A 26,013-nucleotide genomic window follows, 5' to 3' on the forward strand; every position below is an offset into this window, starting at 1 on the left:
CTCGCTCCCTGACATTGACGAATTAACACACGATTTGCGTCCATATGAAATACTCGGGTTTCCCTGCATTGTCCTTGTAATTCGAGGTACGTTTCTACGGAAACGATAGGATTTTCTTTGGGGCTCCGAGTATCTCTTTTCCGATGCATTATTCCTCCTTTACTGCATCCCTCGCTCCCTCACATTGACGAATTAACACACAATTTTCGTCCATATGATATACTCTGGATTCCCTGCATTGTCCTCCTAAATCGAGATACGTTGTTACGGAAACGATAGGATTTTCTTTGGGATTCCGAGTATCTCTTTTCCGATGCATTATTCCTCCTTTACTGCATCCCTCGCTCCCTCACATTGACGAATTAACACACAATTTGCGCCCATATAAAATACTCAGGATTCCGTGCATTGTCCTTCTAAATCGAGATCCGTTTCTACGGAAACGATAGGATTATCTTTGGGGTTCCGAGTATGTCTTTTCCGATGCTTTATTCCTCCTTTACTGCATCCCTCGCTAACTCACATTGACGAATTAACACACAATTTGCGTCCATATGAAATACTCTGGATCCCTGCATTGTCCTTCTAAATCGAGATACGTTTCTACGGAAACGATAGGATTTTCTTTGGGGTTCCGAGTATCTCTTTTCCGATGCTTTATTCCTCCTTTACTGCATCCCTCGCTAACTCACATTGACGAATTAACACACAATTTGCGTCCATATGAAATACTCTGGATTCCCTGCATTGTCCTTCTAAATCGAGATACGTTTCTACGGAATCGATAGGATTTTCTTTGGGGTTCCGAGAATCACTTTTCCGATGCATTATTCCTCCATTACTGCATCCCTCGCTCCCTCACATTGACGAATTAACACACAATTTGCGTCCATATGAAATACTCTGGATTCCCTGCATTGTCCTTCTAAATCGAGATACGTTTCTACGGAAACGATAGGATTTTCTTTGGGGTTCCGAGTATCTCTTTTCCGATGCATTATTCCTCCTTTACTGCATCCCTCGCTCCCTCACATTGACCAATTAACACACAATTTGCGTCCATATGATATACTCTGGATTCCCTGCATTGTCCTTCTAAATAGAGATACGTTTCTACGGAAACGATAGGATTTTCTTTGGGGTTCCGAGTATCTCTTTTCCGATGCTTTATTCCTCCTTTACTACATCCCTCGCTAACTCACATTGACGAATTAACACACAATTTGCGTCCATATGAAATACTCTGGATTCCCTGCATTGTCCTTCTAAATCGAGATACGTTTCTACGGAAACGATAGGATTTTCTTTGGGGTTCCGAGAATCACTTTTCCGATGCATTATTCCTCCATTACTGCATCCCTCGCTCCCTCACATTGACGAATTAACACACAATTTGCGTCCATATAAAATACTCTGGATTCCCTGCATTGTCCTTCTAAATCGAGATACGTTTCTACGGAAACGATAGGATTTTCTTTGGGGTTCCGAGTATCTCTATTCCGATGCATTATTCCTCCTTTACTGCATCCCTCGCTCCCTCACATTGACCAATTAACACACAATTTGCGTCCATATGATATACTCTGGATTCCCTGCATTGTCCTTCTAAATCGAGATACGTTTCTACGGAAACGAATGGATTTTCTTTGGGGTTCCGAGAATCTCTTTTCCGATGCATTATTCCTCCTTTACTGCATCCCTCGCTTCCTCACATTGACGAATTAACACACAATTTGCGTCCATATGAAATACTCTGGATTCCCTGCATTGTCCTTCTAAATCGAGATACGTTTCTACGGATACGATAGGATTTTCTTTGGGGTTCCGAGTATCTCTTTTCCGATGCATTATTCCTCCTTTACTGCATTCCTCGCTAACTCACATTGACGAATTAACACACAATTTGCGTCCATATGAAAGACTCTGGATTCCCTGCATTGTCCTTCTAAATCGAGATACGTTTCTACGGAAACGATAGGATTTTCTTTGGGGTTCCGAGTATCTCTTTTCCGATGCATTATTCCTCCTTTACTGCATCCCTCACTCCCTCAGATTGACGAATTAACACACAATTTGCGTCCATATGAAATAATCTGGATTCCCTGCATTGTCCTTCTAAATCGGGATTCGTTTCTACGGAAACGACAGGATTTTCTTTGGGGTTCCGAGTATCTCTTTTCCGATGCATTATTCCTCCTTTACGGCATCCCTCGCTCCCTCACATTGCCGAATTAACACACAAATTGCATCCATATGAAATACTCTGGGTTCCCTGCATTATCTTTCTAAATCGAGATACGTTTCTACGGAATCGATAGGATTATCTTTGGGGTTCCGAGAATCACTTTTCCGATGCATTATTCCTCCATTACTGCATCCCTCGCTCCCTCACATTGACGAATTAACCCACAATTTGCGTCCATATGAAATACTCTGGATTCCCTGCATTGTCCTTCTAAATCAAGATACGTTTCTACGGAAACGATAGGATTTTCTTTGGGGTTCCGAGTATCTCTTTTCCGATGCGTTTTTCCTCCTTTACTGCATCCCTCGCTCCCTCACATTGACGAATTAACACACAATTTGCGTCCATATGAAATACTCTGGATTTCCTGCATTGTCCTTCAAAATCGAGATACGTTTCTACGGAAGCGATAGGATTTTCTTTGGGGTTCCGCGTATCTCTTTTCCGAAGTATTATTCCTCCTTTACGCATCCCTCGCTTCCTCACATTGACGAATTAACACACAATTTGCGCCCATATGAAATACTCTGGATTCCCTGCATTGTCCTTCTAAATCGAGATACGTTTCTACGGAAACGATAGGATTCTCTTTGGGGTTCCGAGTATCTCTTTTCCGATGCATTATTCCTCCTTTACTGCATCCCTCGCTCCCTGACATTGACGAATTAACACACGATTTGCGTCCATATGAAATACTCGGGTTTCCCTGCATTGTCCTTGTAATTCGAGGTACGTTTCTACGGAAACGATAGGATTTTCTTTGGGGCTCCGAGTATCTCTTTTCCGATGCATTATTCCTCCTTTACTGCATCCCTCGCTCCCTCACATTGACGAATTAACACACAATTTTCGTCCATATGATATACTCTGGATTCCCTGCATTGTCCTCCTAAATCGAGATACGTTGTTACGGAAACGATAGGATTTTCTTTGGGATTCCGAGTATCTCTTTTCCGATGCATTATTCCTCCTTTACTGCATCCCTCGCTCCCTCACATTGACGAATTAACACACAATTTGCGCCCATATAAAATACTCAGGATTCCGTGCATTGTCCTTCTAAATCGAGATCCGTTTCTACGGAAACGATAGGATTATCTTTGGGGTTCCGAGTATGTCTTTTCCGATGCTTTATTCCTCCTTTACTGCATCCCTCGCTAACTCACATTGACGAATTAACACACAATTTGCGTCCATATGAAATACTCTGGATCCCTGCATTGTCCTTCTAAATCGAGATACGTTTCTACGGAAACGATAGGATTTTCTTTGGGGTTCCGAGTATCTCTTTTCCGATGCTTTATTCCTCCTTTACTGCATCCCTCGCTAACTCACATTGACGAATTAACACACAATTTGCGTCCATATGAAATACTCTGGATTCCCTGCATTGTCCTTCTAAATCGAGATACGTTTCTACGGAATCGATAGGATTTTCTTTGGGGTTCCGAGAATCACTTTTCCGATGCATTATTCCTCCATTACTGCATCCCTCGCTCCCTCACATTGACGAATTAACACACAATTTGCGTCCATATGAAATACTCTGGATTCCCTGCATTGTCCTTCTAAATCGAGATACGTTTCTACGGAAACGATAGGATTTTCTTTGGGGTTCCGAGTATCTCTTTTCCGATGCATTATTCCTCCTTTACTGCATCCCTCGCTCCCTCACATTGACCAATTAACACACAATTTGCGTCCATATGATATACTCTGGATTCCCTGCATTGTCCTTCTAAATAGAGATACGTTTCTACGGAAACGATAGGATTTTCTTTGGGGTTCCGAGTATCTCTTTTCCGATGCTTTATTCCTCCTTTACTACATCCCTCGCTAACTCACATTGACGAATTAACACACAATTTGCGTCCATATGAAATACTCTGGATTCCCTGCATTGTCCTTCTAAATCGAGATACGTTTCTACGGAAACGATAGGATTTTCTTTGGGGTTCCGAGAATCACTTTTCCGATGCATTATTCCTCCATTACTGCATCCCTCGCTCCCTCACATTGACGAATTAACACACAATTTGCGTCCATATGAAATACTCTGGATTCCCTGCATTGTCCTTCTAAATCGAGATACGTTTCTACGGAAACGATAGGATTTTCTTTGGGGTTCCGAGTATCTCTATTCCGATGCATTATTCCTCCTTTACTGCATCCCTCGCTCCCTCACATTGACCAATTAACACACAATTTGCGTCCATATGATATACTCTGGATTCCCTGCATTGTCCTTCTAAATCGAGATACGTTTCTACGGAAACGAATGGATTTTCTTTGGGGTTCCGAGAATCTCTTTTCCGATGCATTATTCCTCCTTTACTGCATCCCTCGCTTCCTCACATTGACGAATTAACACACAATTTGCGTCCATATGAAATACTCTGGATTCCCTGCATTGTCCTTCTAAATCGAGATACGTTTCTACGGATACGATAGGATTTTCTTTGGGGTTCCGAGTATCTCTTTTCCGATGCATTATTCCTCCTTTACTGCATTCCTCGCTAACTCACATTGACGAATTAACACACAATTTGCGTCCATATGAAAGACTCTGGATTCCCTGCATTGTCCTTCTAAATCGAGATACGTTTCTACGGAAACGATAGGATTTTCTTTGGGGTTCCGAGTATCTCTTTTCCGATGCATTATTCCTCCTTTACTGCATCCCTCACTCCCTCAGATTGACGAATTAACACACAATTTGCGTCCATATGAAATAATCTGTATTCCCTGCATTGTCCTTCTAAATCGGGATTCGTTTCTACGGAAACGACAGGATTTTCTTTGGGGTTCCGAGTATCTCTTTTCCGATGCATTATTCCTCCTTTACTGCATCCCTCGCTCCCTCACATTGCCGAATTAACACACAAATTGCATCCATATGAAATACTCTGGGTTCCCTGCATTATCTTTCTAAATCGAGATACGTTTCTACGGAAACGATAGGATTTTCTTTTGGGAGTCGAGTATCTCTTTTCCGATGCATTATTCCTCCTTTACTGCATCATTCGCTACCTCACATTGACGAATTAACACACAATTTCCGTCCATATGAAATACTCTGGATTCCCTGCATTGTCCTTCTAAATCGAGATAAGTTTCTACGGAAACGATAGGATTCTCTTTGGGGTTCCGAGTATCTCTTTTCCGATGCATTATTCCTCCTTTACTGCATCCCTCGCTCCCTCACATTGACCAATTGACACACAATTTGCGTCCATATGAAATACTCTGGATTCCCTGCATTGTCCTTCTAAATCGAGATACGTTTCTACGGAAACGATAGGATTTTCTTTGGGGTTCCGAGTATCTCTTTTCCGAAGCATGATTCCTCCTTTACTGCATCCCCCGCTCCCTCACATTGACGAATTAACACACAATTTGCGCCCATATGAAATACTCTGGATTCCCTGCATTGTCCTCCTAAATCGAGATACGTTGTTACGGAAACGATAGGATTTTCTTTGGGGTTCCGAGTATCTCTTTTCCGATGCATTATTCCTCCTTTACTGCATCCCTCGCTCCCTCAAATTGACGAATTAACACACAATTTGCGTCCATATGAAATACTCAGGATTCCGTGCATTGTCCTTCTAAATCGAGATACGTTTCTACGGAAACGATAGGATTATCTTTGGGGTTCCGAGTATCTCTTTTCCGATGCTTTATTCCTCCTTTACTGCATCCCTCGCTAACTCACATTGACGAATTAACACACAATTTGCGTCCATATGAAATACTCTGGATCCCTGCATTGTCCTTCTAAATCGAGATACGTTTCTACGGAAACGGTAGGATTTTCTTTGGGGTTCCGAGTATCTCTTTTCCGATGCATTATTCCTCCTTTACTGCATCCCTCGCTCCCTCACATTGCCGAATTATCACACAAATTGCATCCATATGAAATACTCTGGGTTCCCTGCATTATCTTTCTAAATCGAGATACGTTTCTACGGAAACTATAGGATTTTCTTTTCGGAGTCGAGTATCTTATTTCCGATGCATTATTCCTCCTTTACTGCATCATTCTCTCCCTCACATTGACGAATTAACACACAATTTCCGTCCATATGAAATACTCTGGATTCCCTGCATTGTCCTTCTAAATCGAGATACGTTTCTACGGAAACGATAGGATTTTCTTTGGGTTCCGAGTATCTCTTTTCCGATGCATTATTCCTCCCTTACTGCATCCCTCGCTCCCTCACATTGACGAATTAACACACAATTTGCGTCCATATGAAATACTCTGGATTCCCTGCATTGTCCTTCTAAATCAAGATACGTTTCTACGGAAACGATAGGATTTTCTTTGGGGTTCCGAGTATCTCTTTTCCGATGCGTTTTTCCTCCTTTACTGCATCCCTCGCTCCCTCACATTGACGAATTAACACACAATTTGCGTCCATATGAAATACTCTGGATTTCCTGCATTGTCCTTCAAAATCGAGATACGTTTCTACGGAAACGATAGGATTTTCTTTGGGGTTCCGCGTATCTCTTTTCCGAAGCATTATTCCTCCTTTACGCATCCCTCGCTTCCTCACATTGACGAATTAACACACAATTTCCGCCCATATGAAATACTCTGGATTCCCTGCATTGTCCTTCTAAATCGAGATACGTTTCTACGGAAACGATAGGATTCTCTTTGGGGTTCCGAGTATCTCTTTTCCGATGCATTATTCCTCCTTTACTGCATCCCTCGCTCCCTGACATTGACGAATTAACACACGATTTGCGTCCATATGAAATACTCGGGATTACCTGCACTGTCCTTGTAATTCGAGATACGTTTCTACGGAAACGATAGGATTTTCTTTGGGGCTCCGAGTATCTCTTTTCCGATGCATTATTCCTCCTTTACTGCATCCCTCGCTCCCTCACATTGACGAATTAACACACAATTTTCGTCCATATGATATACACTGGATTCCCTGCATTGTCCTCCTAAATCGAGATACGTTGTTCCGGAAACGATAGGATTTTCTTTGGGATTCCGAGTATCTCTTTTCCGATGCATTATTCCTCCTTTACTGCATCCCTCGCTCCCTCAAATTGACGAATTAACACACAATTTGCGTCCATATGAAATACTCAAGATTCCGTGCATTGTCCTTCTAAATCGAGATACGTTTCTACGGAAACGATAGGATTATCTTTGGGGTTCCGAGTATCTCTTTTCCGATGCTTTATTCCTCCTTTACTGCATCCCTCGCTAACTCACATTGACGAATTAACACACAATTTGCGTCCGTATGAAATACTCTGGATCCCTGCATTGTCCTTCTAAATCGAGATACGTTTCTACGGAAACGATAGGATTTTCTTTGAGGTTCCGAGTATCTCTTTTCCGATGCATTATTCCTCCTTTACTGCATCCCTCGCTCCCTCACATTGCCGAATTATCACACAAATTGCATCCATATGAAATACTCTGGGTTCCCTGCATTATCTTTCTAAATCGAGATACGTTCCTACGGAAACTATAGGATTTTCTTTTGGGAGTCGAGTATCTTATTTCCGATGCATTATTCCTCCTTTACTGCATCATTCTCTCCCTCACATTGACGAATTAACACACAATTTCCGTCCATATGAAATACTCTGGATTCCCTGCATTGTCCTTCTAAATCGAGATACGTTTCTACGGAAACGATAGGATTTTCTTTGGGGTTCCGAGTATCTCTTTTCCGATGCATTATTCCTCCCTTACTGCATCCCTCGCTCCCTCACATTGACGAATTAACACACAATTTGCGTCCATATGAAATACTCTGGATTCCCTGCATTGTCCTTCTAAATCAAGATACGTTTCTACGGAAACGATAGGATTTTCTATGGGGTTCCGCGTATCTCTTTTCCGAAGCATTATTCCTCCTTTACGCATCCCTCGCTTCCTCACATTGACGAATTAACACACAATTTGCGCCCATATGAAATACTCTGGATTCCCTGCATTGTCCTTCTAAATCGAGATACGTTTCTACGGAAACGATAGGATTCTCTTTGGGGTTCCGAGTATCTCTTTTCCGATGCATTATTCCTCCTTTACTGCATCCCTCGCTTCCTCACATTGACGAATTAACACACAATTTGCGTCCATATGAAATACTCTGTATTCCCTGCATTGTCCTTCTAAATCGAGATACGTTTCTACGGAAACGATAGGATTTTCTTTGGGGTTCCGAGTATCTCTTTTCCGATGCATTATTCCTCCTTTACTGCATCCCTCGCTAACTCACATTGACGAATTAACACACAATTTGCGTCCATATGAAAGACTCTGGATTCCCTGCATTGTCCTTCTAAATCGAGATACGTTTCTACGGAAACGATAGGATTTTCTTTGGGGTTCCGAGTATCTCTTTTCCGATGCATTATTCCTCCTTTACTGCATCCCTCACTCCCTCACATTGACGAATTAACACACAATTTGCGTCCATATGAAATAATCTGGATTCCCTGCATTGTCCTTCTAAATCGGGATTCGTTTCTACGGAAACGACAGGATTTTCTTTGGGGTTCCGAGTATCTCTTTTCCGATGCATTATTCCTCCTTTACTGCATCCCTCGCTCCCTCACATTGCCGAATTAACACACAAATTGCATCCATATGAATTACTCAGGGTTCCCTGCATTATCTTTCTAAATCGAGATACGTTTCTACGGAAACGATAGGATTTTCTTTTGGGAGTCGAGTATCTCTTTTCCGATGCATTATTCCTCCTTTACTGCATCATTCGCTCCCTCACATTGACGAATTAACACACAATTTCCGTCCATATGAAATACTCTGGATTCCCTGCATGGTCCTTCTAAATCGAGATACGTTTCTACGGAAACGATAGGATTCTCTTTGGGGTTCCGAGTATCTCTTTTCCAATGCATTATTCCTCCTTTACTGCATCCCTCGCTCCCTCACATTGACCAATTGACACACAATTTGCGTCCATATGAAATACTCTGGATTCCCTGCATTGTCCTTCTAAATTGAGATACGTTTCTACGGAAACGATAGGATTTTCTTTGGGGTTCCGAGTATCTCTTTTCCGAAGCATGATTCCTCCTTTACTGCATCCCCCGCTCCCTCACATTGACGAATTAACACACAATTTGCGTCCATATGAAATACTCTGGATTCCCTGCAATGTCCTCCTAAATCGAGATACGTTGTTACGGAAACGATAGGATTTTCTTTGGAGTTCCGAGTATCTCTTTTCCGATGCATTATTCCTCCTTTACTGCATCCCTCGCCCCCTCACATTGACGAATTAACACACAATTTGCGTCCATATGAAATACTCAGGATTCCGTGCATTGTCCTTCTACATCGAGATACGTTTCTACGGAAACGATAGGATTATCTTTGGGGTTCCGAGTATCTCTTTTCCGATGCTTTATTCCTCCTTTACTGCATCCCTCGCTAACTCACATTGACGAATTAACACACAATTTGCGTCCATATGAATTACTCTGGATCCCTGCATTGTCCTTCTAAATCGAGATACGTTTCTACGGAAACGATAGGATTTTCTTTGGGGTTCCGAGTATCTCTTTTCCGATGCATTATTCCTCCTTTACTGCATCCCTCGCGCCCTCACATTGCCGAATTATCACACAAATTGCATCCATATGAAATACTCTGGGTTCCCTGCATTATCTTTCTAAATCGAGATACGTTTCTACGGAAACTATAGGATTTTCTTTTGGGAGTCGAGTATCTTATTTCCGATGCATTATTCCTCCTTTACTGCATCATTCTCTCCCTCACATTGACGAATTAACACACAATTTCCGTCCATATGAAATACTCTGGATTCCCTGCATTGTCCTTCTAAATCGAGATACGTTTCTATGGAAACGATAGGATTTTCTTTGGGGTTCCGAGTATCTCTTTTCCGATGCATTATTCCTCCCTTACTGCATCCCTCGCTCCCTCACATTGACGAATTAACACACAATTTGCGTCCATATGAAATACTCTGGAATCCCTGCATTGTCCTTCTAAATCAAGATACGTTTCTACGGAAACGATAGGATTTTCTTTGGGGTTCCGAGTATCTCTTTTCCGATGCGTTTTTCCTCCTTTACTGCATCCCTCGCTCCCTCACATTGACGAATTAACACACAATTTGCGTCCATATGAAATACTCTGGATTTCCTGCATTGTCCTTCAAAATCGAGATACGTTTCTACGGAAACGATAGGATTTTCTTTGGGGTTCCGCGTATCTCTTTTCCGAAGCATTATTCCTCCTTTACGCATCCCTCGCTTCCTCACATTGACGAATTAACACACAATTTGCGCCCATATGAAATACTCTGGATTCTCTGCATTGTCCTTCTAAATCGAGATACGTTTCTACGGAAACGATAGGATTCTCTTTGGGGTTCCGAGTATCTCTTTTCCGATGCATTATTCCTCCTTTACTGCATCCCTCGCTCCCTGACATTGACGAATTAACACACGATTCGCGTCCATATGAAATACTCGGGATTCCCTGCATTGTCCTTGTAATTCGAGATACGTTTCTACGGACACGATAGGATTTTCTTTGGGGCTCCGAGTATCTCTTTTCCGATGCATTATTCCTCCTTTACTGCATCCCTCGCTCCCTCACATTGACGAATTAACACACAGTTTTCGTCCATATGATATACTCTGGATTCCCTGCATTGTCCTTCTAAATCGAGATACGTTTCTACGGAAACGATAGGATTTTCTTTGGGGTTCCGAGTATCTCTTTTCCGAAGCATTATTCCTCCTTTACTGCATCCCCCGCTCCCTCACATTGACGATTTAACACACAATTTGCGTCCATATGAAATAGTCTGGATTCCCTGAATTGTCCTCCTAAATCGAGATACGTTGTTACGGAAACGATAGGATTTTCTTTGGGGTTCCGGGTATCTCTTTTCCGATGCATTATTCCTCCTTTACTGCATCATTCGCTCCCTCACATTGACGAATTAACACACAATTTCCGTCCATATGAAATACTCTGGATTCCCTGCATTGTCCTTCTAAATCGAGATACGCTTCTACGGAAACGATAGGATTTTCTTTGGGGTTCCGAGTATCTCTTTTCCGATGCATTATTCCTCCATTACTGCATCCCTCGCTCCCTCACATTGACGAATTGACACACAATTTGCGTCCATATGAAATACTCTGGATTCCCTGCATTGTCCTTCTAAATCGAGATATGTTTCTACGGAAACGATAGGATTTTCTTTGGGGTTCCGAGTATCTCTTTTCCGATGCGTTTTTCCGCCTTTACTGCATCCCTCGCTCCCTCACATTGACGAATTAACACACAATTTGCGTCCATATGAAATACTCTGGATTCCCTGCATTGTCCTTCAAAATCGAGATACGTTTCTACGGAAACGATAGGATTTTCTTTGGGGTTCCGAGTATCTCTTTTCCGATGCATTATTCCTCCTTTACGCATCCCTCGCTTCCTCACATTGACGAATTAACACACAATTTGCGCCCATATGAAATACTCTGGATTCCCTGCATTGTCCTTCTAAATCGAGATACGTTTCTACGGAAACGATAGGATTCTCTTTGGGGTTCCGAGTATCTCTTTTCCGATGCATTATTCCTCCTTTACTGCATCCTTCGCTCCCTGACATTGACGAATTAACACACAATTTGCGTCCATATGAAATACTCGGGATTCCCTGCATTGTCCTTGTAATTCGAGATACGTTTCTACGGAAACGATAGGATTTTCTTTGGGGTTCCGAGTATCTCTTTTCCGATGCATTATTCCTCCTTTACTGCATCCCTCGCTCCCTCACATTGACGAAATAACACACAATTTTCGTCCATATGATATACTCTGGATTCCCTGCATTGTCCTTCTAAATCGAGATACGTTTCTACGGAAACGATAGGATTTTCTTTGGGGTTCCGAGTACCTCTTTTCCGAAGCATTATTCCTCCTTTACTGCATCCCCCGCTCCCTCACATTGACGAATTAATACACAATTTGCGTCCATATGAAATACTCTGGATTCCCTGCATTGTCCTCCTAAATCGAGATACGTTGTTACGGAAACGATAGGATTTTCTTTGGGGTTCCTAGTACCTCTTTTCCGATGCATTATTCCTACTTTACTGCATTCCTCGCTCCCTCACATTGACGAATTAACACACAATTTGCGTCCATATGAAATACTCAGGATTCCGTGCATTGTCCTTCTAAATCGAGATACGTTTCTACGGAAACGATAGGATTATCTTTGGGGTTCCGAGTATCTCTTTTCCAATGCTTTATTCCTCCTTTACTGCATCCCTCGCTAACTCACATTGACGAATTAACACACAATTTGCGTCCATATGATATACTCTGGATCCCTGCATTGTCATACTAAATCGAGATACGTTTCTACGGAAACGATAGGATTTTCTTTGGGGTTCCGAGTATCTCTTTTCAGATGCTTTATTCCTCCTTTACTGCATCCCTCGCTAACTCACATTGACGAATTAACACACAATTTGCGTCCATATGAAATACTCTGGATTCCCTGCATTGTCCTTCTAAATCGAGATACGTTTCTACGGAAACGATAGGATTTTCTTTGGGGTTCCGAGAATCTCTTTTCCGATGCATTATTCCTCCATTACTGCATCCCTCGCTCCCTCACATTGACGAATTAACACACAATTTGCGTCCATATGAAATACTCTGGATTCCCTGCATTGTCCTTCTAAATCGAGATACGTTTCTACGGAAACGATAGGATTCTCTTTGGGGTTCCGAGTATCTCATTTCCGAAGCATCATTCCTCCTTTACTGCATCCCTCGCTCCCTGACATTGACGAATTAACACACAATTTGCGTCCATATGAAATACTCGGGATTCCCTGCATTGTCCTTGTAATTCGAAATACGTTTCTACGGAAATGATAGGATTTTCTTTGGAGTTCCGAGTATCTCTTTTCCGATGCATTATTCCTCCTTTACTGCATCCCTCGCTCCCTCACATTGACGAATTAACACACAATTTGCGTCCATATGAAATACTCTGGATTCCCTGCATTGTCCTCCTAAATCGAGATACGTTGTTATGGAAACGATAGGATTTTCTTTGGGGTTCCGAGTATCTCTTTTCGGAAGCATGATTCCTCCTTTACTGCATCCCTCGCTCCCTCACATTGACGAATTAACACACAATTTGCGTCCATATGAAATACTCTGGGTTCCCTGCATTGTCCTCCTAAATCGAGATACGTTGTTACGGAAACGATAGGATTTTCTTTGGGGTTCCGAGTATCTCTTTTCCGATGCATTATTCCTCCTTTACTGCATCCCTCGCTCCCTCACATTGACGAATTAACACACAATTTGCGTCCATATGAAATACTCAGGATTCCGTGCATTGTCCTTCTAAATCGAGATACGTTTCTACGGAAACGATAGGATTATCTTTGGGGTTCCGAGTATCTCTTTTCCGATGCTTTATTCCTCCTTTACTACATCCCTCGCTAACTCACATTGAAGAATTAACACACAATTTGCGTCCATATGAAATACTCTGGATCCCTGCATTGTCCTTCTAAATCGAGATACGTTTCTACGGAAACGATAGGATTATCTTTGGGGTTCCGAGTATCTCTTTTCCGATGCTTTATTCCTCCTTTACTGCATCCCTCGCTCCCTCACATTGACGAATTAACACACAATTTGCGTCCATATGAAATACTCTGGATTCCCTGCATTGTCCTTCTAAATCGAGATACGTTTCTACGGAAACGATAGGATTTTCTTTGGGGTTCCGAGTATCTCTTTTCCGATGGATTATTCCTCCATTACTGCATCCCTCGCTCCCTCACATTGACGAATTAACACACAATTTGCGTCCATATGAAATACTCTGGATTCCCTGCATTGTCCTCCTAAATCAAGATACGTTGTTATGGAAACGATAGGATTTTCTTTGGGGTTCCGAGTATCTCTTTTCCGATGCATTATTCCTCCTTTACGAATCCCTCGCTTCCTCACATTGACGAACTAACACACAATTTGCGTCCATATGAAATACTCAGGATTCCCTGCATTGTCCTTCTAAATCGAGATACGTTTCTACGGAAACGGTAGGATTTTCTTTGGGGTTCCGCGTATCTCTTTTCCGATGCATTATTCCTCCTTTACGAATCCCTCGCTTCCTCACATTGACGAATTAACACACAATTTGCGTCCATATGAAATACTCTGGATTCCCTGCATTGTCCTTCTAAATCGAGATACGTTTCTACGGAAACGATAGGATTCTCTTTGGGGTTCCGAGTATCTCTTTTCCGATGCATTATTCCTCCTTTACTGCATCCCTCGCTCCCTGACTTTGACGAATTAACATACAATTTGCGTCCATATGAAATACTCGGGGTTACCTGCATTGTCCTTGTAATTCGAGATACGTTTCTACGGAAACGATAGGATTTTCTTTGGGGTTCCGAGTATCTCTTTTCCGATGCATTATTCCTCCTTTACTGCATCCCTCGCTCCCTCACATTGACGAATTAACACACAATTTGCGTCCATATGATATACTCTGGATTCCCTGCATTGTCCTTCTAAATCGAGATACGTTTCTACGGAAACGATAGGATTTTCTTTGGGGTTCCGAGTATCTCTTTTCCGAAGCATTATTCCTCCTTTACTGCATCCCCCGCTCCCTCGCATTGACGAATTAACACACAATTTGCGTCCATATGAAATACTGTGGATTCCCTGCATTGTCCACCTAAATCGAGATACGTTGTTACGGAAACGATAGGATTTTCTTTGGGGTTCCGAGTATCTCTTTTCCGATGCATTATTCCTCCTTTACTGCATCCCCCGCTCCCTCACATTGACGAATTAACACACAACTTGCGTCCATATGAAATACTCAGGATTCCGTGCACTGTCCTTCTAAATCGAGATACGTTTCTACGGAAACGATAGGATTATCTTTGGGGTTCCGAGTATCTCTATTCCGATGCTTTATTCCTCCTTTACTGCATCCCTCGCTAACTCACATTGACGAATTAACACAGAATTTGCGTCCATATGAAATACTCTGGATCCCTGCATTGTCCTTCTAAATCGAGATACGTTTCTACGGAAACGATAGGATTTTTCTTGGGGTTCCGAGTATCTCTTTTCCGATGCATTATTCCTCCTTTACTGCATCCCCCGCTCCCTCACATTGACTAATTAGCACACAATTTGCGTCCATATGAAATACTCTGGATTCCCTGCATTGTCCTCCTAAATCGAGGTACGTTGTTACGGAAACGATAGGATTTTCTTTGGGGTTCCGAGTATCTCTTTTCCGATGCATTATTCCTCCTTTACTGCATCCCTCGCTCCCTCACATTGACGAATTAACACACAATTTGCGTCCATATGATATACTCTGGATTCCCTGCATTGTCCTTCTAAATCGAGGTACGTTTCTACGGAAACGATAGGATTTTCTTTGGGGTTCCGAGTATCTCTTTTCCGAAGCATTATTCCTCCTTTACTGCATCCCCCGCTCCCTCACATTGACGAATTAACACACAATTTGCGTCCATATGAAATACTCTGGGTTCCCTGCATAGTCCTCCTAAATCGAGATACGTTGTTACGGAAACGATAGGATTTTCTTTGGGGTTCCGAGTATCTCTTTTCCGATGCATTATTCCTCCTTTACTGCATCCCTCGCTCCCTCACATTGACGAATTAACACACAATTTGCGTCCATATGAAATACTCAGGATTCCGGGCATTGTCCTTCTAAATCGAGATACGTTTCTACGGAAACGATAGGATTATCTTTGGGGTTCCGAGTATCTCTTTTCCGATGCTTTATTCCTCCTTTACTACATCCCTCGCTAACTCACATTGACGAATTAACACACAATTTGCGTGTATATGAAATACTCTGGATTCCCTGCATTGTCCTTCTAAATCGAGATACGTTTCTACGGAAACGATAGGATTATCTTTGGGGTTCCGAGTATCTCTTTTCCGATGCTTTATTCCTCCTTTACTGCATCCCTCGCTCCCTGACATTGACGAATTAACACACAATTTGCGTCCATATGAAATACTCGGTATTACCTGCATTGTCCTTGTAATTCGAGATACGTTTCTACAGAAACGATAGGATTTTCTTTGGGGTTCCGAGTACCTCTTTTTTGATGCATTATTCCTCCTTTACTGCATCCCTCGCTCCCTCACATTGACGAATTAACACACAATTTGCGTCCACATGATATACTCTGGATTCCCTGCATTGTCCTTCTAAATCGAGATACGTTTCTACGGAAACAATAGGATTTTCTTTGGGGTTCCGAGTATCTCTTTTCCGAAGCATTATTCCTCCTTTACTGCCTCCCCCGCTCCCTCACATTGACGAATTAACACACAATTTGCGTCCATATGAAATACTCTGGATTCCCTGCATTGTCCTCCTAAATCGATATACGTTGTTATGGAAACGATAGGATTTTCTTTGGGGTTCCGAGTATCTCTTTTCCGATGCATTATTCCTCCTTTACTGCATCCCTCGCTCCCTCTTATTGACGAATTAACACACAATTTGCGTCCTTATGAAATACTCAGGATTCCGTGCATTGTCCTTCTAAATCGAGATACGTTTCTACGGAAACGATAGGATTATCTTTGGGGTTCCGAGTATCTCTTTTCCGGTGCTTTATTTCTCCTTTACTGCATCCCTCGCTAACTCACATTGACGAATTAACATACAATTTGCGTCCATATGAAATACTCTGGATCCCTGCATTGTCCTTCTAAATCGAGATACGTTTCTACGGAAACGATAGGATTTTCTTTGGGGTTCCGAGTATCTCTTTTCCGATGCTTTATTCCTCCTTTACTGCATCCCTCGCTAACTCACATTGACGAATTAACACACAATTTGCGTCCATATGAAATACTCTGGATTCCCTGCATTGTCCTTCTAAATCGAGATACGTTTCTATGGAAACGATAGGATTTTCTTTGGGGTTCCGAGAATCTCTTTTCCGATGCATTATTCCTCCATTACTGCATCCCTCGCTCCCTCACATTGACGAATTAACACACAATTTGCGTCCATATGAAATACTCGGGATTCCCTGCATTGTCCTTCTAAATCGAGATACATTTCTACGGAAACGAAAGGATTCTCTTTGGGGTTCCGAGTATCTCTTTTCCGATGCATTATTCCTCCTTTACTGCATCCCTCGCTCCCTGACATTGACGAATTAACACACAATTTGCGTCCATATGAAATACTCGGGATTCCCTGCATTGTCCTTGTAATTCGAGATACGTTTCTACTTAAATGATAGGATTTTCTTTGGAGTTCCGAGTATCTTTTTTCCGATGCATTATTCCTCCTTTACTGCATCCCTCGCTCCCTCACATTGACGAATTAACACACAGTTTGCGTCCATATGATATACTCTGGATTCCCTGCATTGTCCTTCTAAATCGAGATACGTTTCTACGGAAACGATAGGATTTTCTTTGGGGTTCCGAGTATCTCTTTTCCGAAGCATTATTCCTCCTTTACTGCATCCCCCGCTCCCTCACATTGACGAATTAACACACAATTTGCGTCCATATGAAATACACTGGATTCCCTGCAATGTCCTCCTAAATCGAGATACGTTGTTACGGAAACGATAGGATTTTCTTTGGGGTTCCGAGTATCTCTTTTCCGATGCATTATTCCTCCTTTACTGCATCCCTCGCTCCCTCACATTGACGAATTAACACACAATTTGCGTCCATATGAAATACTCAGGATTCCGTGCATTGTCCTTCTAAATCGAGATACGTTTCTATGGAAACGATAGGATTATTTTTGGGGTTCCGAGAATCTCTTATCCGATGCTTTATTCCTCCTTTACTGCATCCCTCGCTAACTCACATTGACGAATTGACACACAATTTGCGTCCATATGAAATACTCTGGATCCGTGCATTGTCCTTCTAAATCGAGATACGTTTCTACGGAAACAATAGGATTATCTTTGGGGTTCCGAGTATCTCTTTTCCGATGCTTTATTCCTCCTTTACTGCATCCCTCGCTAACTCACATTGACGAATTAACACACAATTTGTCCATATGAAATACTCTGGATTCCCTGCATTGTCCTTCTAAATCGAGATACGTTTCTACGGAAACGATAGGATTTTCTTTGGGGTTCCGAGTATCTCTTTTCCGATGCATTATTCCTCCATTACTGCATCCCTCGCTCCCTCACATTGACGAATTAACACACAATTTGCGTCCATATGAAATACTCTGGATTCCCTGCATTGTCCTCCTAAATCAAGATACGTTTCTACGGAAACGATAGGATTTTCTTTGGGGTTCCGAGTATCTCTTTTCCGATGCATTATTCCTCCTTTACTGCATCCATCGCTCCCTCACATTGACGAATTAACACACAATTTGCGTCCATATGAAATACTCTGGATTCCCTGCATTGTCCTTCTAAATCGAGATACGTTTCTACGGAAATGACAGGATTTTCTTTGGGGTTCCGAGTATCTCCTTTCCGATGCATTATTCCTCCTTTACTGCATCCCTCGCTCCCTCACATTGACGAATTAACACACAATTTGCATCCATATGAAATATTCTGGATTCCTTGCATTGTCCTTCTAAATCGAGATACGTTTCTACGGAAACGATAGGATTTTCTTTGGGGCTCCGAGTATCTCTTTTCCGATGCATTATTCCTCCTTTACTGCATCCCTCGCTCCCTGACTTTGACGAATTAACACACAATTTGCGTCCATATGAAATACTCGGGATTCCCTGCATTGTCCTTGTAATTCGAGATACGTTTCTACGGAAACGATAGGATTTTCTTTGTCGTTCCGAGTATCTCTTTTCCGATGCATTATTCCTCCTTTACTGCATCCCTCGCTCCCTCACATTGACGAATTAACACACAATTTGCGTCCATATGAAATACTCTGGATTCCCTGCATTGTCCTTCTAAATCGAGATACGTTTCTACGGAAACGATAGGATTATCTTTGGGGTTCCGAGTATCTCTTTTCCGATGCTTTATTCCTCCTTTACTGCATCCCTCGCTAACTCACATTGACGAATTAACACACAATTTGCGTCCATATGAAATACTGTGGATCCCTGCATTGTCCTTCTAAATCGAGATACTTTTCTACGGAAACGATAGGATTTTCTTTGGGGTTCCGAGTATCTCTTTTCCGATGCATTATTCCTCGTTTACTGCATCCCTCGCTCCCTCACATTGACGAATTAACACACAATTTGCGTCCATATGATATACTCTGGATTCCCTGCATTGTCCTTCTAAATCGAGATACGTTTCTACGGAAACGATAGGATTTTCTTTGGGGTTCCGAGTATCTCTTTTCCGAAGCATTATTCCTCCTTTACTGCATCCCCCGCTCCCTCACATTGACGAATTAACACACAATTAGCGTCCATATGAAATACCCTGGATTCCCTGCATTGTCCTCCTAAATCGAGATACGATGTTACGGAAACGATAGGATTTTCTTTGGGGTTCCGAGTATCTCTTTTCCGATGCATTATTCCTCCTTTACTGCATCCCTCGCTCCCTCACATTGACGAATTAACACACAATTTGCGTCCATATGAAATACTCAGGATTCCGTGCATTGTCCTTCTAAATCGAGATACGTTTCTACGGAAACGATAGGATTATCTTTGGGGTTCCGAGTATCTCTTTTCCGAAGCTTTATTCCTCCTTTACTGCATCCCTCGCTAACTCACATTGACGAATTAACACACAATTTGCGTCCATATGAAATACTCTGGATCCCTGCATTGTCCTTCTAAATCGAGATACGTTTCTACGGAAACGATAGGATTTTCTTTGGGGTTCCGAGTATCTCTTTTCCGATGCATTATTCCTCCTTTACTGCATCCCTCGCTCCCTCACATTGACGAATTAACACACAATTTGCGTCCATATGATATACTCTGGATTCCCTGCATTGTCCTTCTAAATCGAGATACGTTTCTTCGGAAACAATAGGATTTTCTTTGGGGTTCCGAGTATCTCTTTTCCGAAGCATTATTCCTCCTTTACTGCATCCCCCGCCCCCTCACATTGACGAATTAACACACAATTTGCGTCCATATGAAATACTCTGGATTCCCTGCATTTTCCTCTTAAATCGAGATACGTTGTTACGGAAACGATAGGATTTTCTTTGGGGTTCCGAGTATCTTTTTTCCGATGCATTATTCCTCCTTTACTGCATCCCTCGCTCCCTCACATTGACGAATTAACACACAATTTGCGTCCATATGAAATACTCAGGATTCCGTGCATTGTCCTTCTAAATCGAGATACGTTTCTACGGAAACGATAGGATTTTCTTTGGGGTTCCGAGTATCTCTTTTCCGATGCTTTATTCCTCCTTTACTGCATCCCTCGCTCCCTCACATTGACGAATTAACACACAATTTGCGTCCATATGAAATACTCTGGAATCCGTGCATAGTCCTTCTAAATCGAGATACGTTTCTACGGAAACGATAGGATTATCTTTGGGGTTCCGAATATCTCTTTTCCGATGCATTATTCCTCCTTTACTGCATCCCTCGCTAACTCACATTGACGAATTAACACACAATTTGCGTCCATATGAAATACTCTGGATCCCTGCATTGTCCTTCTAAATCGAGATACGTTTCTACGGAAACGATAGGATTATCTTTGGGATTCCGAGTATCTCTTTTCCGATGCTTTATTCCTCCTTTACTGCATCCCTCGCTAACTCACATTGACGAATTAACACAAAATTTGCGTCCATATGAAATACTCTGGATTCCCTGCATTGTCCTTCTAAATCGAGATACGTTTCTACGGAAACGATAGGATTTTCTTTGGGGTTCGGAGTATCTCTTTTCCGATGCATTATTCCTCCATTACTGCATCCGTCGCTCCCTCACATTGACGAATTAACACACAATTTGCGTCCATATGAAATACTCTGGATTCCCTGCATTGTCCTTCTAAATCAAGATACGTTTCTACGGAAACGATAGGATTTTCTTTGTGGTTCCGAGTATCTCTTTTCCGATGCGTTTTTCCTCCTTTACTGCATCCCTCGCTACCTCACATTGACGAATTAACACACAATTTGCGTCCATATGAAATACTCTGGATTCCCTGCATTGTCCTTCTAAATCGAGATACGTTTCTACGGAAACGATAGGATTTTCTTTGGGGTTCCGAGTATCTCTTTTCCGATGCATTATTCCTCCATTACTGCATCCCTCGCTCCCTCACATTGACGAATTAACACACAATTTGCGTCCATATGAAATACTCTGGATTCCGTGCATTGTCCTTCTAAATCGAGATACGTTTCTACGGAAACGATAGGATTTTCTTTGGGGTTCCGAGTATCTCTTTTCCGATGCATTATTCCTCCATTACTGCATCCCTCGCTCCCTCACATTGACGAATTAACACACAATTTGCGTCCATATGAAATACTCTGGATTCCATGCATTGTCCTTCTAAATCGAGATACGTTTCTACGGAAACGATGGGATTATCTTTGGGGTTCCGAGTATCTCTTTTCCGATGCTTTATTCCTCCTTTACTGCATCCCTCGCTAACTCACATTGACGAATTAACACACAATTTGCGTCCATATGAAATACTCTGGATCCCTGCATTGTCCTTCTAAATCGAGATACGTTTCTACGGAAACGATAGGATTATCTTTGGGATTCCGAGTATCTCTTTTCCGATGCTTTATTCCTCCTTTACTGCATCCCTCGCTAACTCACATTGACGAATTAACACACAATTTGCGTCCATATGAAATACTCTGCATTCCCTGCATTGTCCTTCTAAATCGAGATACGTTTCTACGGAAACGATAGGATTTTCTTTGGGGTTCGGAGTATCTCTATTCCGATGCATTATTCCTCCATTACTGCATCCCTCGCTCCCTCACATTGACGAATTAACACACAATTTGCGTCCATATGAAATACTCTGGATTCCCTGCATTGTCCTTCTAAATCAAGATACGTTTCTACGGAAACGATAGGATTTTCTTTGGGGTTCCGAGTATCTCTTTTCCGATGCGTTTTTCCTCCTTTACTGCATCCCTCGCTCCCTCACATTGACGAATTAACACACAATTTGCGTCCATATGAAATACTCTGGATTCCCTGCATTGTCCTTCAAAATCGAGATACATGTCTACGGAAACGATAGGATTTTCTTTGGCGTTCCGCGTATCTCTTTTCCGATGCATTATTCCTCCTTTACGCATCCCTCGCTTCCTCACATTGACGAATTAACACACAATTAGCGTCCATATGAAATACTCTGGATTCCCTGCATTGTCCTTCTAAATCGAGATACGTTTCTACGGATACGATAGAATTCTCTTTGGGGTTCCGAGTATCTCTTTTCCGATGCATTATTCCTCCTTTACTGCATCCCTCGCTCCGTGACATTGACGAATTAACACACAATTTGTGTCCATATGAAATACTCGGGATTTCCTGCATTGTTCTTGTAATTCGAGATAAGTTTCTATGGAAACGATATGATTTTCTTTGGGGTTCCGAGTATCTCTTTTCCGATGCATTATTCCTCCTTTACTGCATCCCTCGCTCCCTCACATTGACGAATTAACACACAATTTGCGTCCATATGATATACTCTGGAGTCCCTGCATTGTCCTTCTAAATCGAGATACGTTTCTACGGAAACGATAGGATTTTCTTTGGGGTTCCGAGTATCTCTTTTCCGAAGCAATATTCCTCCTTTACTGCATCCCCCGCTCCCTCACATTGACGAATTAACACACAATTTGCGTCCATATGTAATACTTTGGATTCCCTGCATTGTCCTCCTAAATCGAGATACGTTGTTACGGAAACGATAGGATTTTCTTTGGGGTTCCGAGTATCTCTTTTCCGATGCATTATTCCTCCTTTACTGCATCCCTCGCTCCCTCACATTGACGAAATAACACACAATTTGCGTCCATATGAAATACTCAGGTTTCCGTGCATTGTCCTTCTAAATCGAGATACGTTTCTACGGAAACGATAGGATTATCTTTGGGGTTCCGAGTATCTCTTTCCCGATGCTTTATTCCTCCTTTACTGCATCCCTCGCTAACTCACATTGACGAATTAACACACAATTTACGTCCATATGAAACACTCTGGATCCCTGCATTGTCCTTCTAAATCGAGATACGTTTCTACGGAAACGATAGGATTCTCTTTGGGGTTCCAAGTATCTCTTTTCCGATGCATTATACCTCCTTTACTGCATCCCTCGCTCCCTCACATTGACGAATTAACACACAATTTGCGTCCATATGAAATACTCTGGATTCCCTTCATTGTCTTTCTAAATTGGGATTCGTTTCTACGGAAACTACAGGATTTTCTTTGGGGTTCCGAGTATCTCTTTTCCGATGCATTATTCCTCCTTTACTGCATCCCTCGCTCCCACACATTGCCGAATTAACAGACAAATTGCGTCCATATGAAATACTCTGGGATCCCTGCTTTATCTTTCTAAATCGAAATACGTTTCTACGGAAACGATAGGATTTTCTTATGGGAGTCGAGTATCTCTATTCCGATGCATTATTCCTCCTTTACTGCATCATTCGCTCCCTCACATTTACGAATTAACACACAATTTGCGTCCATATGAAATACTCTGGATTCCCTGCATTGTCCTTCTAAATCGAGATACGTTTCTACGGAAACGATAGGATTTTCTTTGGGGTTCCGAGTATCTCTTTTCCGATGCATTATTCCTCCATTACTGCATCCCTCGCTCCCTCACATTGACGAATTAACACACAATTTGCGTCCATATGAAATACTCTGGATTCCCTGCATTGTCCTTCTAAATCAAGATATGTTTCTACGGAAACAATAGGATTTTCTTTGGGGTTCGGAGTATCTCTTTTCCGATGCATTTTTCCTCCTTTACTGCATCCCTCGCTCCCTCACATTGACGAATTAACACACAATTTGCGTCCATATGAAATACTTTGGATTCCCTGCATTGTCCTTCTAAATCGAGATACGTTTCTACGGAAACGAGAGGATTTTCGTTGGGGTTCCGCGTATCTCTTTTCCGATGCATTATTCCTCGTTTACTGCATCCCTCGCTTCCTCACATTGACGAATTAACACACAATTTGCGTCCATATGAAATACTCTGGATTCCTTGCATTGTCCTTCTAAATCGAGATACGTTTCTACGGAAACGATATTATTTTCATTGGGGTTCCGAGTATCTCTTTTCCGATGCATTATTCCTCCTTTACTGCATCCATCGCTCCCTCACATTGACGAATTAACACACAATTTGCGTCCATATGAAATACTCTGGATTCCCTGCATTGTCCTTCTAAATCGAGATACGTTTCTACGGAAATGACAGGATTTTCTTTGGGGTTCCGAGTATCTCCTTTGCGATGCATTATTCCTCCTTTACTGCATCCCTCGCTCCCTCACATTGACGAATTAACACACAATTTGCATCCATATGAAATACTCTGGATTCCTTGCATTGTCCTTCTAAATCGAGATACGTTTCTACGGAAACGATAGGATTTTCTTTGGGGCTCCGAGTATCTCTTTTCCGATGCATTATTCCTCCTTTACTGCATCCCTCGCTCCCTCACATTGCCGAATTAACACACAATTTGCGTCCATATGAAATACTCTGGGTTCCCTGCATTATCATTCTAAAACGAGATACGTTTCTACGGAAACGATAGGATTTTCTTTTGGGAGACGAGTATCTCTTTTCCGATGCATTATTCCTCCTTTACTGCATCTATTCCTCCTTTACTGCATCCCTCGCTCCCTCACCATGACGAATTAACACACAATTTGCGTCCATATGAAATACTCTGGATTCCCTGCATTGTCCTTCTAAATCGAGGTACGTTTCTACGGAAACGACAGGATTTTCTTTGGCGTTCCGAGTATCTCGTTTCCGATGCATTATTCCTCCTTTACTGCATCCCTCGCTAACTCACATTGACGAATTAACATACAATTTGCGTCCATATGAAATACTCTGGATCCCTGCATTGTCCTTCTAAATCGAGATACGTTTCTATGGAAACGATAGGATTTTCTTTGGGGTTCCGAGAATCTCTTTTCCGATGCATTATTCCTCCATTACTGCATCCCTCGCTCCCTCACATTGACGATTAACACACAATTTGCGTCCATATGAAATACTCTGGATTCCCTGCATTGTCCTTCTAAATCGAGATACGTTTCTACGGAAACGATAGAATTCTCTTTGGGGTTCCGAGTATCTCTTTTCCGATGCATTATTCCTCCTTTACTGCATCCCTCGCTCCCTGACATTGTCGAATTAACACACAATTTGCGTCCATATGAAATACTCGGGATTCCCTGCACTGTCCTTGTAATTCGAGATACGTTTCTACGGAAATGATAGGATTATCTTTGGAGTTCCGAGTATCTTTTTTCCGATGCATTATTCCTCCTTTACTGCATCCCTCGCTCCCTCACATTGACGAATTAACACACAATTTGCGTCCATATGATATACTCTGGATTCCCTGCATTGTCCTTCTAAATCGAGATACGTTTCTACGGAAACGATAGGATTTTCTTTGGGGTTCCGAGTATCTATTTTCCGAAGCATTATTCCTCCTTTACTGCATACCCCGGTCCCTC

This window comes from Schistocerca nitens, chromosome 2, assembly GCF_023898315.1.
Source record: "Schistocerca nitens isolate TAMUIC-IGC-003100 chromosome 2, iqSchNite1.1, whole genome shotgun sequence".
Lineage (NCBI taxonomy): Eukaryota > Metazoa > Arthropoda > Insecta > Orthoptera > Acrididae > Schistocerca > Schistocerca nitens.